Genomic DNA, 16,997 nt, shown 5'->3' on the forward strand with positions numbered 1-16,997 from the left:
CGTGTCTCTGCTATAATAAACTAGAAATCCACATTCTCGCTTCTAGCACCTAGCTTTGGAAGCCCTTTCCAAGGTCTCCCTTCAAATCCTGTGTTTAATTCAAAGCTTTGCTGACAAGACCAAAGGTCTGAGATTTCCCTGCGTTTGGATTTCCAACAACACTGATGCTGTTAGTTCCAGAGTGCCCGGGATCCCTCTTGCAAGTCAACTCTGGTAGGAACAAGACGGCTGGCAGGGGGCTGCTTGTGGCCTCTGACAGCCCATTGCTCAGGGCTTGCCAGCGCCCCAGCCCCTCAGGGGCTGCCCCAGCCCCACCAAGCTGCCCGGCAGCAGCGCCGCAGCCCCACAGCAGCTCCAGAGCAGCCCTATCCAGAGGCACCTGGGAGCCCTCAGCAAGGCAGCCAGCAGCACACGGGCAGGAGGACACGGATGCGCTTTCTGCCCGGCACAGGGCTTGTGGCCATCTCCAGGCACTGCTCTCACAGGGATCCCCGCAGCCCCGGCCCCTGCCCACCCGCTCTGTCACCAGCACAAAGGCTTCAGCAGAACCAGCAAAGGCCAAGGGGCTTCTGGCCATTTTCCCTGCAACACTGCACGCCTGGGCAGCTTGCTGAGCCATGGCACCCTTCTCCCCCTCTTCCCCAATGCCCTGCAGACCCTGGGCAGCAAAAGAAAGCTCCTGGGAGTCTGTGTATTATAACATACTCTATATTTATACACTAAAGAAAAAACAAATAGAAGAAAAGAAACAGAACAATCTTTCAGAAATGGAAAATTCCCGCTGGCTCAGGTGGCCTCAGCAGACAGAGCCTCTGGGATCAGCTCTCTGCAGAGCTCCAGCAGCGCAGCCAGCCGAGCCCCGACAGATGAGGCCGTGTCCTCCATGCCCTGCGGAGCTGATCTTGCAGCCTCTGGAAGACGGAATATCGCTCACTCTGCAGTGCCTGGAGGACATACAATGTTTCAAGTGCCAGATCTGACACGGCACTGCTGATGTCCTCTGTCAGGTGTTCCAGGGCTGAAAGAGAAGGGAACAGAGCCATGGTCAGATCGCGGATCTGCGGGGAGCCGAGGAGAGCCCCCTGCCAGGGCCATCGCAGCCGGCTCTAGCCATGGCCAGGAGGGAGCAGGGACCAACGGGACCAGCCCAAAGCTGCGGGCCAGGAATCGCCCAGGTGGCCCTGAAATCTCTGTGTGCCCTCCCCACGCCGCCCCTCATCCGCACAGGGAGCAGAGCCCTCTGCAGCCGGGCCAGGGCTTGCAGCTCCCCCGGCAGCCCCCGCTGCCAGCCCGCTGCCCTCACTCACCGTGGCAGATGAGCCAGAGCTCTTCCTTCTTCCCCCTCAGGTGCCGCGCGGCCATGCCTGTGAACACAGAGCCTGTCATGGCCCCAGCGGCACAGCTCCCTGCCAGCGGCGCTGCCGGCGCTGTGGCCACACGGGCTGCTGGTCCGGCAGGGCTCAGCCCGGGCCCTTGCCGCACGCTGCCGCCCCAGGGCACGGCTGCCAGAGGGCGGCAGCAGCAATGCCCGGGCCAGGCGGGGCTCCACGGCGCCGGGCCCCGCTGGCGCTGCCGGGGCAGCAGACGGGGCTGGGGCCCAGCTGCGGTGGGCCGCGAAGGGAAAGGGCAGCCTGGGCTCATGGCTCACCCATGAACCTGATAGCTGTTTTGCGGAGAAAAGAAGAGAACCCCACATTTTTGTAAAGTTGTAAAGCTGGTATTGTTATTACAGCGCTGGACGCATGTGGAGATTGTTCTCCTAAGAAAAGGCATGCGTACCTCTGAGAACTTCAGGTCTCTTTTTATCTCTCTCTCAAATACATACGCATACAGTTTCACAATAGGGTCATACATGATCATTTTTATGGGTTTCGCGTGACATTTACTGCTAGTTCCTTTTTATCAGAAAAATATCCGAGGTCAGGTTGACTTGCCCTTACAGCAGTTCCTGTCTCTCTCTATCAACTTCTGTCTCCCCCCTTTATCTCTGTCCTTCACTGAAGTAACTTCACTGAGCTTAGGCCTTGCAATCTGGCTGAATAACTATGGTTTCTAACCACAGACTCAACTCAAAAATGTACATTTCACCTAAATTAAAATGGATTTCTGTCCTGGAAAATTTTCACTTTGCCTCAGCGTCCTGATGGCATTAGAGTACACTGTGCACCAGTGTTGACAAAAGCCTTGTATATCTATGGCTCTGGTGTGTCAGGGATCCACACAGCCCAAGAGACACAATTTTCCCTGGCCTCCACCTGTCTAGAGGCAGGGCCTCTCTAGTCCTGGCTACCATTCCCTCCCTGGGTGTATGTTCTGGATGTTCCTTCAAGGAGATCTGACATGTCATCCTCCCTTCTGCTATACCTGGCAGCTCGGTCACAGGGAGCTGGGGTTTCATTCATTTGGGTGGAAATCTCTCTTCTAGTAGGTTCCTCTTTTAGCTCTCATACCCATGCTGCTAGGACAGAGATGAGTTTTCCATTCCACCCTCTCATGTCTTGCCCATGTTCATACAGGAAGAACCACAGGTCCACTCGTGGGGTGTACTCCCTCTCCCTAGCTAGGGGGTGTTGAGCTCTGACACTGGGGCCTCTGGTTTGCACTGGTGCCACATGGGAACTGTCCTTGCTCATCTCCTTCCTCATCTTTTCTCTGAATTTTTCCTCTTCATCCTTGAGACAACCACAGCAGAGACATGAGTGTGCATCAGGCCATGGACGATGGTCTCATCATTCCTGAGTTTGCTTGCTACAGAACTCACTGTCTCTTGGTCATCCACGAAATGCTTTGTTCCCATGAAGCTGGAGTATTCAGATGGCCCCTGTTGTGAACGGCTCCACCACATTTGCACTGTGCACCTGACCTTGTCAGGCTCAATGTGTTGTCCATTCCCTGCAAAACGTTATCTCCAATACGGCCATTTGTTTTAGTGTTGGAGGTCAGAATTTTTCCTTTATTTTTCTTGGGCAGCACCCACCCCTCTGCCCCCTCCAGCCCCGGCCCCAGTGGCTGCTGGCTGCCTCACAGGGCTGTGTGGGCAGGGGAGGCCAGTGCTGGCCACAGGGACAGCCCGGTCAAGGGGCTGAGTCTGCACCAGCTGCACCCTCCTGGCACTCTCCAGCTGGCAGAGGACAGGAGCAAAGCAGTCGAGCACCTGCGCCGGGCCCTTCAGTGCCAGGACAGCCCACAGGAGGCCCTGCAAGAGGCGGCCATCAGGTTCATGGGTGAGCCACGAGCCCGGGCACTCTGCCTGCCCCACCCTCCTTAGCATCACCCAGCCCCACCCTTCCCCACCTTGCCCAACCTCGGTCTGCCCAGCCCTGCCCAACCCCACAGTGCTCTGCCCCGCACTGCTCCACACAATCCAGCCCCTCCCTACCCCACCCTGCTCACCCCTGCGCCATCCTGCCCCACCCTACTCTGCCCCACCCTACCACACCTTGCACCAGCCTGCCACACCGTGCCCCTCCCCTCCCCACCCTGCTGCAGCCCGGCCGTACCTCACCATGCTCCACCCTATACTGCGCCATCCAACCCGGCCCTGCCCTGCCCCACCCTGCCCCACCCTGCCACAGCTCGGCCCTATCATTGCCTGGGGGTCTTTGCACAAATCACCAACGGGACGGGACTGCTGGGGAACGCGTCTTGAGCTGTTCATTTTCCAGCATCAGTCTCATTACATGGTTATGACAATGGGAAAATGCCAGCAGCTCACATCTGTCGCAGACATCTTTTGTGAAAAATCCTTTCTTAGGATTTTTCTCCTTTCTGAGAAGCTGCAGTTTCAGCAACAAGATGTAAACAATGATTATCTGCTGATGTAGAATGCAACAGGTCCACCTGTGATTAGCCCCTCTTAGATGTTTATAATTAATGGCCAATCAAGATGGAGCTGTCTCGGACAGGGTCTGAGAGAGCTGCCTGTGTTATCATTCTTTTCTATTCTATTCTTAGCAGAGCTAGCTTCTGAGGAAACCTTTTCCTTTCTTTTCTTTTAGTATAGGTTTAATGTAAAATATATATATAAAATAAAATAATAAATCAAGCCTTCTGAACATGAAGTCAATATTCTCGTCTCTCCTTTCACCTGAAAACCCCTGTGACCACAGTCACACACATCCCCAGAAGCAGACAAAGAACTTCATGTTAGAATTTACTTTAAAAGTTTTTGACTAATCACACAAAGCAGAAGCATATTGACAAGAGTTCTATCCAAGCACTGTAAGCACATGTACCTTCAGTCAAACAATGCTCGCTTATTTTGAATATAATACCTGCTTGTAAGCATTAACATACAATCCACAGGGCTCCGTTATTAAGCTTAAAACTTCCTAATATCTTGGTAGATAAACTTTTCTGTAGCTTAGGGAGGTATTCTAGCCAAGCATTAATACTCAGACCATTGTCCTATTTGTCCGTAGTTTTCTACTTCTTATAAAAACTTTCTGCTGACAAATCTTATGGCTACTGCCTAACTCTAATCACACTTCTGCTGTCTCTGAGGCCTGCCTTTTGTAGCATTCCTAAAACGCTCTGATTTTCAGGATTCCCACAGGCCCCAGCCCCGCCTGGTGCCCCCGCAGCGCCAGCCGGGCCCGGCGCCATGGAGCCCCGCCTGGCCCGGGCATTGCTGCTGCCGCCCTCTGGCAGCCGTGCCCTGGGGCGGCAGCGTGCGACAAGGGCCAGGCTGAGCCCTGCCGGACCAGCAGCCCGTGTGGCCACAGCGCCGGCAGCGCCGCTGGCAGGGAGCTGTGCCGCTGGGGCCAAGATGAACTCTTTGTTCTCAGAGATGGCCGGGTTTCCCATGATGAATGAGCAGCAGGAAGAGTTCCAGGATCTCAGTCAGGGTGAGTGAGGGCAGCGGCCTGGCCAGGCGAGCTGCAAAGCCTGAGCAGGGAGCTTCAATCCTTGTCCCACGTGCAGTGGGAAAAACTCCACTGCAGAGGAGGATGTGTCAGGCCTGATTCCGGGCTGGAGGGATGAAAAGGACAAAATGCCCATCCTTTTAATGCACGGGATGCCCTGAATGTGGGAGGCCTGCCTGCCCTTCCCACTGGAGCACCATGCTGAGATACCCTGAGAGCAGCCCAGTGCTCCTCGCTCCTCTCTGCTGACCTGCGAGTGTTTCTCTGTTTTCAGGATGGCCCTGGCTCTGTCAGGGCTGCTATGTGGACATGAGACAGCCGGTCCTGTCCCGCTGGGTCCCAGCAGTGCCTCGCAGCAGCCCTGCACCCACGCCAGGATGCTGGCCAAGAGAGGCCCTGGAAGCTGAGGCAGCTGATTTGAAGCTTTTGCAGATCCACACAGGGGATGGCCGCACACAGGGGATGGCCAACAGCTGTCCTGAGGGGTCTCCCTAATTCAAAGAAATCGGCAGACAAATGCATTGTCCGCCAAAAGCCCTTTTATTGAGCTGGCAGGAGGGCAGGGTCTGCACCCCACTAAAATGCTTCTCTGCCACATGTACATTTCAGTGGGATGATGTCAGAAATGGATCTCCAAAATCCCATCCATCTTGACTCTGCTGAGGTGATTCGATAGGCAGGGCGTTAGAAATACATTCTGTCAGGTTCCTGTACTTGAAGCTGATGTCCAGGCGCTGGCCAGGAGCAGCCTCCATGCCCTAAAGCAGCACTTCTTCCTCATGGCTTCCCTGCACAGGGCTCATTTTACACTTGCCCTTAGTTCTTCTGGTGGAATGTGTCTAAAGCTTTTTGTCAAGTCCCTCTCCTGTCAAGTTAGGCCAGCCAGGTTTTTCTTATGCTAACTGGTGCTAAGTGCTTGTGTAGGTCTGTGCCAAGTACTTGTTTACTTATGTGAATTGCTTGTGCTTATGTCAAACAAAGGCCTTGTTTCATTCAGCTCTTCTCTTTATCCTGATGCAAATTCTTTTGCAAGATCCTCTGGACAGTTCACAGAACATGTGTACTGTTCTGCTGCTGTTTTAATTTTCTACGAAATCCATAGATTTATGATGCTTCAGAGGAGGGTTAAATTTTTAAAATTAGAACTGGTTTGCTGAGGAAGCTAAAAATCTGAGGAGCTGTTGGTGGTTCCAGATTTGTCCATATCACAAGAAGATATCTGACTCATGATGTTCTCTTTCTTTCTCTCTTTTGGTGATGATTTCGATAACAACTTTGATACCGGATTTGAGTGTCCATCAGGCTCTGTGAGAAGCATTTTTGACTTCTGCCACTAGCCATTCTATATTAGGCTGGTAGGGCATTTGCTTTAGAATGTGAGCGTCCCGTGCAGTTTGGAATTTGGGCACTTGGTGATACCCATCATGTGCATTCTGCAGAATCTCAAGAGAAGTTCTTGTGTGGTGCAGCTGAAGTCGCATCCACTTTTGGTTGTTGTGAAATTACAAATAGAGAAGTTAGTACCATTAGGAGTTTCCTTAAAAGACTCTATTGTAATAGTTGTGCAAGCAGATCTCACACAGGCACAGCCCCTTCCCACATAACACACCTGTGATTGTGCACGGGGAACTGGGCTCATTTCAAAAATACAACTGCTGCCCTCAGCATGCAGACACCGATCCTCTCTTTCAAGCACCGCATTTTTGCACACAAAATTCAGTGCGTCCCTTGGCACACATGCTTTGATACTAAGAGTTTGTCAGCTTCTAGTTTTCTTGTTGAAAATGGCCCAGACATTATGCTGAATGGGTCTGACAGTTATGTGAGTTCTTATAACTCCAAGGGCCAAAATTGGAATGACACGGTATTTTTTTGCATTCTTAATGGTTAATACAAAAGACTGCAGGGTTTTGTTCATTCTATGTGAAATGGACCAATTGCAACCAAGTGTGGAAGTCTTTTTCAAATTGCTTTGTGGTTTCATTTTTAGCCATGATTTAGTTAATTCTTGTGGCAATTTCCCCAGCTCTCCTTTTTTTAAGTTTTCCTGAGATTACAGACCATAGCCACACACAGTTGAGCTTGTAAACATTGAAATACTTAAGAAATGTTACTCTGTAGTTTTCCCATAAAGCCAACAACTGCTTGAAAATCCTGCAGTGTATTGTTCACCAGGGTGGTTAATAGGTTAGCTGCCAGGCTTTGGTTTTGGGCAAGTGACAGCAGGGTTGATCTGAGAGGAGTTTGTATCTGTCCAATATAAGAACTCACAGTGCTTACTTTCTTGAATAAGACTTCTTAATCAATAGAATTTAATACTCCCAGTTCAGACCCAAACCATCCCCTTAAGTCTTTTTCATACCTATGATTTGGTGTCTGGGAATGTATCCACAGCTCCCATTCTTTTAGGCTTGCTGTATGAGTGGGCAGAATTGCTGTTTAATTATGGAAATATTAGCTTGTACTCTTCACCTCCAGCTTTTTCAGAGAGTACTGTGGATTTAGAGGCAACAATTCTTCATTTGTTTGTCTTACCCCAGAGTGAAAGACTCTATTATTTCACATATGGGTCCCATTCTACGGAGTTGTTTCTGATGTAAAGTTTTTTGTTTTGATTTTAATTTTAAATGTCTGTGATGTGACCCATTCCGTTTCGCTCCTTGTTGCGTACCCAAGGCATGGTAAGTGGTTTCTTCAGATACATTGCCTGCCTTTAGGGAGGCATTTTGGAAACCTCCAGAAACCTTACACTGGCCCCTGGTAGTATTACAAAGGATACTTTACCAAGTTCCCAGTGCAAATAGTTGAGTATCCTGAGTACCTCAGCCCATTAGAGGATGCAGTTGAGCTATTGGATTCAATGCATACTTGGGTTGCCATCACATGGTCATGGAATTAGGCATGATATACCCGAACAGGCTGATTGTGCTCCTGGCTACCCCTCCAACTTGACACGCTACTACTTCTGATGGCCTGAAATATCCCAAGAATGAAATTCAATTCTCAAAAGCAGATCCTGTATGAGACCTGTTCCATGTAGTAAGGGTACAAGCAGGACAATTTATAACTCTAGTCCCACAATAGCTGCCGGTTGGAAACAATATTTGTTGGGTCAGATTGCTGGCGGGCTCCATTCCTGTATCTCTGTGTGATGATGGTCCTCCCACTCCACCTGTGCGCCACAGAAGAAGGGAGCTATCTTGGCTAGGTTATAGTCTCCCATTTTAATTTGCATAGAGCAAAAATCCTGATAGGATTCACATGAAAATGAATCCACACACTACTTGTTAGAAAGGTCGCAGATGCGCATGATCACTCGGGCAATCTTCTCTGAAAGAGGTTTGTCAGTTTCCAATTTACAAGCCATAGAGATCTTGCTTTCATGTGGGACAAGAAAGGCAAGCATGGAGTCAGGGTTTCCTCAATCTTTAACTGCTCAGTCATTAATCCTTAAAATGGCATAAAGTATTTTTACCTTTTTCATCCCTTTTAGCCAGTTAGGTCCTGAATATTTTTGAGTGTTCCATCTACCAGGATCTTGCAGGCCAAGGAGATCATTATGGTAGTGACAGTCATCTGCTGTGGCTTGGATTCTGATTAGAAGTATCGGGAAGACAATGATCATGTGAAATGTATCTTGGTTTCTCCTGTTCTTTCTGAGGTCCACTTTTGGACTCCACTTGCCTTTTGCAGAAGTATTTTATTTCTGGAATAATGTATCCAAGAGATTAATGCTTTAAGCTTTAAAGGCTGTGTAAGTGATTAAAAGTACTAAATAGACTCCTTTCCATTTTGGGATAAGAGGCTTTCTACCTGGTCTACCTGGTCCCCAGGCTGGATTGTGGAGAGGAGCATCCTCTTGCTCAAAATGTGTTGGTTTATTTTCTGCAGCTGTAGTGTTAGTTGGACAACATGGTTCTGGAGATACCCCTCTCCACCTTGTACAGTATCCTCCCCTTGCTAGTTTTGCTTCCATGGTCTTCTGTACAGTATTTCAAAGGGATTCAGATTTTCTTTTGCTCTTGGTCTTATCAAATCCATTATAAAGCCAAAGGCTGGGCCTGGGGCCAAGGTATGTTGGCCTCTGGTACAGTTTTGACTATCTGTTGTTTGACTGGATAATTCATCTTTTCCACCTGGCTACTGGCCTGGGGCCAATACAGTGTGTGTAGGTGCCAGTTGATTTGGAGATTATTGCAAAGTTGCTGTGCAATATTTGCTAGGAAACATGGTCCTCAGTCAGAGGAGATGTCTAAAGGCACTCTGAACCAGGGCATGATATTGTTTAACAAAATGTTGAAAACTTTGGCTTTTTTTGTTTGGGTTGGGAATGCCTCAGGTCATGCTGAGAAGGTATCAGTTAAAGGCAGAAGGTATTTATACCCCCCTTTTCTTGGCAATTCAGAAAAGTCAGCTTGCCAGTGCTGTCCAGGATATTGTCCCTTGTCTACTGGGCCAAGCTCAAGTCTAGTCCTGGTTTGTGGATTGGCTCTAAGACGTTATTTCACACCCTTGGGTTACCTGCTTTACACTAAAGTACGGGTTGCATCTTACTGTTGTCCTTATCCAATAATTATGTAAGACATCTCCTTCCTAGTGTATACAATTATGTTCATCTTTAATTAGTTTTCATGATGTTCTTTCTGGCATAACTCTCTCTCCCTGAGGAGTTGAAAAAAACACAGTGTTTTCATTCTGCTTGCAAATTCTTTGTTAATTCTAGATCTTTCTGATTATACAGCATACATCATTGTCATATTGTTCCTTACCTTTGGGAATTAGTGCCTGAATCTCAGCATGGCTTTGTTCTGCTACTCTTTTTTGCAACCTGTTCCCTCTTTTGGGGTCGGTTTCTCCTTTCTGTTGTCCCTTTCAGTGCAGAATTGCAACCTCTTGAGGTAGTAGTACTGCCTGCAGCAATTTTAAGATTTCTTCTGAATGCTTCAACTGCTTTCCTTGAGCTGCCAATAGTCCTTTACCTTTCTAAACTGCTTCATGGGCATCTATTACGCTGAAGGCATTCTTGGAATCTGTTCATGTATTAGTCCTTTTTCCTCAGGCTGGTCAGAGGGTACGGGTTAAAGTGATTATCTCTGTCTTCTGAGCTGACTTGTGTAGGGCTTCTATCCCCTATTGCTCCGTGCTAATTGTATATCCTGATTTTCACTGATCTGCTCTTACAAAGCCACTCCCATCTGTGTACTGAGATTCTACTCTTGGAATTGGGGTTTCTTTAAGATCTGGGCAGCTGGAATAAAGTGGGCTGAATGGTTTTGATCCAGTCATGCTACAAAGGCTCCTTGTCTGTCTAGTGAGTAGCTGGGAATGGTGCTGGGTTAACTAGAGAAGAGATTTGTTTTGTAATGCTGCATTGTTCCACCAAAATTGCCTGATATTTAAGGAATCTGGAGAGGGAAAGCCAATGCCCATCCTGTTGGTCAAGAATTGCTGCTACTGGATGTGAGATAAACACAATTATTTGTTGACCTAGAGTGAATTTCCAGGCTCCTTGGATGTCTGAAATAAGAGCAGCAACTGCTTACAGTCAGGCTGTCCCCTACTTACTTTATCCAGTTGTTTTGAAAATGATGCTATTGCTCTCTTCTATGGTCCAGCTGTTTGAGCTAGTGCACCTAATGCCATCCCTTGCCTCTCATAAGAGAAAAGCTGAAAGGGTTCCAAGACATCTAGCAAGCCCAGAGCAGGTGCTCTTCTCAAGTCCTCCTTTAGCTTTTGAAGGCTTTCTTACTTTTGGGTGTCCATTTCAGGTCTCTGGGATTGTCTTCTAACAGCTGCTACAGTGGCTTAACCAGCAGCCCAAAGTCACTACCATGGTTAATACAGCATCCAGTCATTCCCAGAAAGGTTCTCAGTTCTTTGGCATTAGTAGGGAGCGGGGTTCGGTTATGGTCCCTTTGCCATCCTGTCTTAGTCCCTGCTGCGCTTGGGATATTTTGTATCCTTGGTAAATGACTTCCTGTTTGATTATTTGAGCTTGATTTCTGGATAGCTTGTATCCACTTAATCCCAGGTCATTTCAGAGGCTTACTGTCCATTCCAGTCTTTTTAAGTTTCACTGGCTAAAAGTAGATCATCTACCTATTATAACACAATTCCATTTGTGGACGGGCTTACCCAACTTTCAAGGTCCTCAGCAAACTGTTTTCAAAACATGGTTGGACTATTGTTGAATCCTTGTGGTCCTCCAGTGCAGGTAATTTGACTTGTCCTTCCAGTCTCTGCGTTTCCCCATTCAAAGGCAAAGTGGTTTTGGCTGCCAGGGTCCAAGGGTATACAGAAGAAAGCATCCTTGAGATCTGAAATGGTAAACCATCCATATTCACCTTTTAGTTTGATTAGCAAAGCATAGGGATTTGCAACCACTGGGTGGAGATCTCCAGCTATTTTGTTAATATAGCCTGTAGGTATTGAACCAGACTGTAGTTCAAACCATCAGGCTTTTGTATGGGTAAAATGGGTGTATTCTATTCAGATTCACATTCCAGTAACAACCCAAATTTTAGAAAATTTTCTATGATAGGCTTAACACTTTTTATTTTTTCCACCTTAAGTGGATATTGTTTAATTCTTATTGGTCATGTTCCAGGTTTAAGTTTAATGATTACAGGTTGTGCTGCTTTGGCCTTACCAGGGGTCCCATCCACCCAGACTTTAAGACAAACCTGACTAAGAACTTCTTCTATGTCTCTTCTGATTCGGAAAATCTGTAAGGAGAGCTAGACTTAGAACATGATATTTGTTTGTCATTGACTTTGATCTGTACTCCTCCAGGGGTAAACTACATTTCAGCCTGTTGGAACATGTTACAACATTCTCATGTCTCCAACAAATCCTTCCAATGAGGCATTTTGGGAGGCGTAGGCTTATCTAGGATCTGATGTATTCCTACTGTGTTTCCCAGTTCATAAGATCGTGGTTTTAAAAAGGATACCTTCTGCTGTTGACTTGTGGTTCCAATAACATTCACAACTTTACCAGGATCAATTTCCTCCAATTTTATATCTAACACAGAATGTGTTGCACCTGCATTCACCAGACATTTCATTTTCCTCATCTTTTCCCCCAGTTCTCTTTGGACCAGAGTATTTTCTGGGGGGATGCCCTCCAGCCAACCCTTGCATTGATTCAGTTCTTCAACCACCTTGGCTTTGAGTTGCAGGCAGTCTCTCTTCCAATGCCTTTCTTTCTTACAATAGGCACATGGAGTGGTCCAGAGTTTAGGGATAGGTTTCTGCCCACCCCAGCCATTTCTTTGTCCTGAGTGTAAGGAGTAAAAAGTCGTCCATTTTTAAAAGTTAGAGAGTCAACAAGTTAAACCAATTGCTACTAAGTTAGATCTTTAATTACTTATTGTTAATAGTTTCATGTTGTAATTACCTGTTGTTAATAGTTTTATTCTTTAATTACCTGTTGTTAATAGTTTAATTGTTAGAAACCCCTCTCGGGTACCACCCCTGCTGCTTCCTGGAAAATGGCACCCGGGACTGTGAGGAGGGAGTCACGTCAGAGCTTGGATGCGAATGTAGAAACACTTGGCCAAGTCCAGCAAAGAAAACCCCTAAAACAACGAGCCACCACAGAATTAAACAATCTAAGTGACGTCTAAGGGTAAGCAACTGAATCCAGGGTCTGCTAAGATCTTTGAACCTCTCACCCTAACCCGGAGATGTCAGCTAGAAAGTAGACCTCAAATGTTAAATCTAAAATGGGAATCTCCTGGTGCTCTGGCGAGGACGGAAGCTCCGGCTCTGCCTGCGCACCAGCGGACAGAGCTGCACACCTCCTCCTCCCTGCCACTCCTGGCAGCAGTGGCGGTGGCGTGCGCACGACCCGTCGAGCCCCCACCCAAGCTGACCTTCATAAAGGCATTAAAAGGAGAGAAATCTCCTGCCCTTTTCATTTATTTCAGCAAGACCTCCCAGCTGATTCCAATGTCTCCTACTTGCTTCTGGCTTGGATGGCCCTGTTCAGAAGGTCTTGTAGGATTCCCACAGATCTGGGCTGTTGCCATGGCTCGGTTCTTCTCTCTTTCAGTCCTTCAAGCCCGGGGGCAATGTGCCAGCCCATCCTGCTCTGACCTGGAAAATTAAGCCGAGTTTCCCCAAAGAGCTCAAGAATTAGGGACATCTTCTGGATCCAGTGAACCAGTATCCCAAGAACAGCACATGGAGACACTAAAGATGACATCACTGCTCAGCGCTGCTGGAAGTCCTGGCACAGCTGATGCTGGGCACAGTTCTTGTGGCTTCAGCCCTCTCCCTGCCTGTCCTGTAGACAACTCCCTCCCTCCAGCCCTCATACACTGCCCATCACCTTTATTTCTCTCCACTCTCCCTCCCTTTTGATAGCTCTGCCCTCAGCCTGTCCATCACCATTTTCTCCCTCCACTCTCCCTCCCTGTTGACAGCTCCCTCCCTCCAGCCCTCAGACACTGCCCATCCCCTTTTTTCCCTTCCAGCTCATCCCTTTGCTTTGCCTTTCATTAATAAACAGTTTGGCTTCTTCACTTTGCCTGCATCCCTGTGGAGCTGAAGCAAACCCGGGGCCCTGGGACACATAGACCCCTGCTGCCGTTCTCTTCCAGGCCCTGTTTTGTGCCCAGACCCAGAGGAACAAGGGCAGGTCAGGCTGGAAAGGTGCCTGTGCTGAAGGTGCAGTTCCACAGCACCGTGCAGTTCCAGATCTTGCTGAGCACCTCAGAGTTCCTGGATTTTGGAAGAGACAACCTGAATATGCTGTGAACCCAGCTGTGAGGGATTCCATGGCAAGCATCTATGGAGGGTCACTGAGCTTGGAATGCTGGAAGTTTTCAAGAATATCTTCCTGAAAGCACAGCAGTGCTCCTTCCCTGCACAGGATGAGGAAGGGGGCAGAACCAGAGACCATCCAGGCTTAGCAGGGAGCTCTGGGTGTGCCTAGGAGCAAATGAAGCAGCAGCACAGTGCCCGAGACTCGGATGTGTGACCGTGCCGGTGCCCAGAGTGCTGTCAGGCAGTGCCGGGATCCTGGCTGTGCTTCTGGTCCCCACAAGTGAGGAATGGCAGCCCTAGGCTCAGACCCAGTCAGAAAGGCAAGCAAGGGAGACCAGAGGGAGGGCACCCTTCCAGTTTCTCTTGGGCATGGCCGCAAAACAACCCCTGCTGCTTCTTCCTCTGCCTGTGTTTGGGCTGTGCTGGTGGCAGAGCCAGCCAGGTTGGGCTCTGCATTCCAAAGCCTGTTGGGAGCGGGCATGAAAAGCGCTGTGTGCACAGCAGAGAGTCCTGGAAGGTGCTGGCAAGAGCGTCCTGCAGGAACAGGGCTCTGGTCCCTGGCTGGGAACAGCCTGGTTTTGGTGCTGTGAGCACAGACAGGAGTTAAGGCAGGTGAAGAGGCAGTGGGCAGCTTGTGTTTGTGGAGGGCCTGGGGCTGCACATCTGAACCTGCACCTGGAAACTCACTTGGGGGAATAGGAGCTAGAGCTGGAGTGCCTGTCCTGAAAGGACCTGAAGTCATTCAGCCTTAACACCAAAGGCCAAGGGCTGTTTGGCCACTTTCCCTTCCACACCGCACGCTTGAGCAACTGGCTCAGAGCAAGCAGCCTTTTTCCCCTCTTCCCCATTGGCCTGAAGACATTCTGCACCAAGAGAAAGCTCCTGGACACCCGACTATGCAACAACAGCAATTTAATGTTCCTCTAGTGGGTGAAGGGAAAGGAAGTGCTGGCAGAGGAGAGCTGTTCCCCGCAGGCTCAGGTGGCCCCAGCAGACGCAGCCTCCCGGATCCGTTCTCCACAGCGCCGCGGCAGGACACTCAGCCACGGCCACACAGGAAAGGCCGTGACTTCCAGAGGCGGCGCAGTTGGTCTCGCATCCTCTGCACTCAGGAGGAGGGAACGCTCCGTACAGCTAAAAGGATGTACAGAGCTTGAAGCGCCAGGCATGAGATGGCAGGGCTGCTGTCATCCGTCATGACCTGAAGGGCTGCAGAGAGAGAAACAGAGGCACAGTCAAAGGCTGGATCTGTGGGGAGCTGGGCAGAGCCTCCAGCCTCGTCCATGGCACGCAGCTCCTGGCACAGCCTGGAGGAGGCAGGAGCCAAGAAGGATGAGCTGGCAGCTGCTGGCCAGGAATGTGCCACAGGCCCCTGCAAAGTGTCTGTGCTGTGGCCACGCTGCCCTTGGGGCACGCAGGGAGCGGAGCCATCGGCGGGCATGCCAGGGAGGGCAGCTGTGAGCGGCAGACCCCGCCGAGAGCCCGCGGGCCTCACTCACCGCTGCAGATGATGCGGAACTCCGGCTGCTGCCCTGTCAGGTAGCGCCCGGCCATCCCTGGGGAACACAGAGCGTGTCCTGCCTTCAGAGCCACAGCTGCCGCACACGGCCGCTGCCAGCCCTGAGGCCACACGCCCTGTTGGCCCGGCAAGGCTCAGCCCAGGCCCCTGGTGCACGCTGGTGCCCCAGGGCACGGCTGCCAGAGGGCGGCAGCAGCAATACCCAGGCCAGCGGGGGCTGCCCATGCCCACGCCCGGATCCTGCTGCCGGCACAGCAGGTGGGGCTGAGGCCCAGCTGCGGCAATGGGGCGGGCCGGGGAGGGAGCCAGGCTTGGGACTCACCCATGAACCTGACGGCCGCCTCTCGCAGGGGCTCCTGTGCGCTCCGCAGGTACGGAAGGGCCAGGCGCAGGTGCTCGGATGCTCGGCTCTTGTCCTCTGCCAGCTGCAGAGAGCGGCAGGGCACGGAGGGAAAGGGTTGATGGGGGCCCTGCCCCTGGGCCGGGCGCTCTCTAGGGCCAGCGCCACTGGCCCTGCCCAGAGAGCCCTGAGGCGCGACCAGTAGATGAAGGCGCCGGGCTCGGGACGGGGCGGAGGGCCCGCCGAGCCGCGGTGCCGCCCCGCAGCAGAGCCCAGCTGGCTCGGGGCTCCGTCGGCACCGCGCTTGGGGCCGGAGGAGCCTGGAGAAGGGCCCGCACGGCCCAGGGAAGGGAGCGGCGTGTGGGGCGCAGGCTGGTGCCCCTGCCTGCGGCACTGGGCAGGAGCCACAGCCGCCAGCCCCACAGACTGGGCGCCGTGGGCAGGCGGCTTCTGCAGCCATCGGGTTGGGGATTACAGCCTGTCCTTACCAAGCGCTCGGCAAATCTCCACATCTGATCGGTCTTCAGCAGCTACTTGAGATCCTTCCTCTTCAGGACCCTTAGTGGAGAAAGCAGCGTTTCCCGAGAGGCCTGCAGAACAGCAGAGAGCCAGAGATGGCAGCGCAGCCCAGGGCACAGGAGCCGCATCTCTGTGCCCAGGCCAGGAGGAGGCTGGAGCCCGTCAGGTGCCAGGGCGTGGGGAGACAGCTGAGCCCCGTGCCATGGGGACGCCCAGGAGGCCTCACCTGTGCCACAGGCCGGTCCTCATGGTGGCAGTGGAAGAAGAGTGGGAGCAGGCTCTGGCTCACATGCTTCTTCAGGGCCTTTTCTCCCTTTGCCACGACCCGCGTGATCACCTCTTGGAAGAGGCGAATGGAGAGCAGCTGCACAAGGCTGTTGTCCTGTTGGAAAGGAAGCAAAAGGCCTCCACATCAGCTGCTGCAGGCCCCCCTGTGGCCAGGCCCAAGGCACCACCCAAGTGCCCGTGGCTGGGGGCACAGAGCCTCACATTGTCAAAGTGGTGCCAGAGCGCCTCAGTCAGCTGCAGGGCGATGGGGCTGGCTATTGCCAGGTCTTTCTGCAGCAGCAGGAGGCGTAGCACAACGAGGGTCATCTCAACGATGTCTCCATCCCTATCCCACAGTAGCTTCCCAAGGCTTTCAGTCAGGCTGTACATGCTTGGATTCTGTATGCAAAACAAGGCTGGGCAACCCCACACTGCTGCTGCTGCTGCTGCAGGGCTCAGAGGCCAAAGGCCTGTCCCGAAGCACTCAGGGAGCTGAAGAGTGACCCTGGAGAGCTGGGAGCAGCTGCCACAGCTGCCAAAGCCCAGCTAAGCCCAAGGGGCTGCTTGCCCCAGCCCCACGCTGCCAGCACAGCTTCAGCTGCTGCTTCCTTCTCACCATGGAAGTGAGCACCACGAGGCCTCGGAGCGCGACGCAACGCATCTGCCTGGACTGGCTCTGCAGGTGCCTCGTCAAGATCTCCAGGACTTTTTCACCG

The sequence above is a fragment of the Melozone crissalis genome, unplaced genomic scaffold (assembly GCF_028551555.1).
Source record: "Melozone crissalis strain CALT ecotype California unplaced genomic scaffold, PUWL_Pcris_2 ptg000046l_1, whole genome shotgun sequence".
NCBI lineage: Eukaryota > Metazoa > Chordata > Aves > Passeriformes > Passerellidae > Melozone > Melozone crissalis.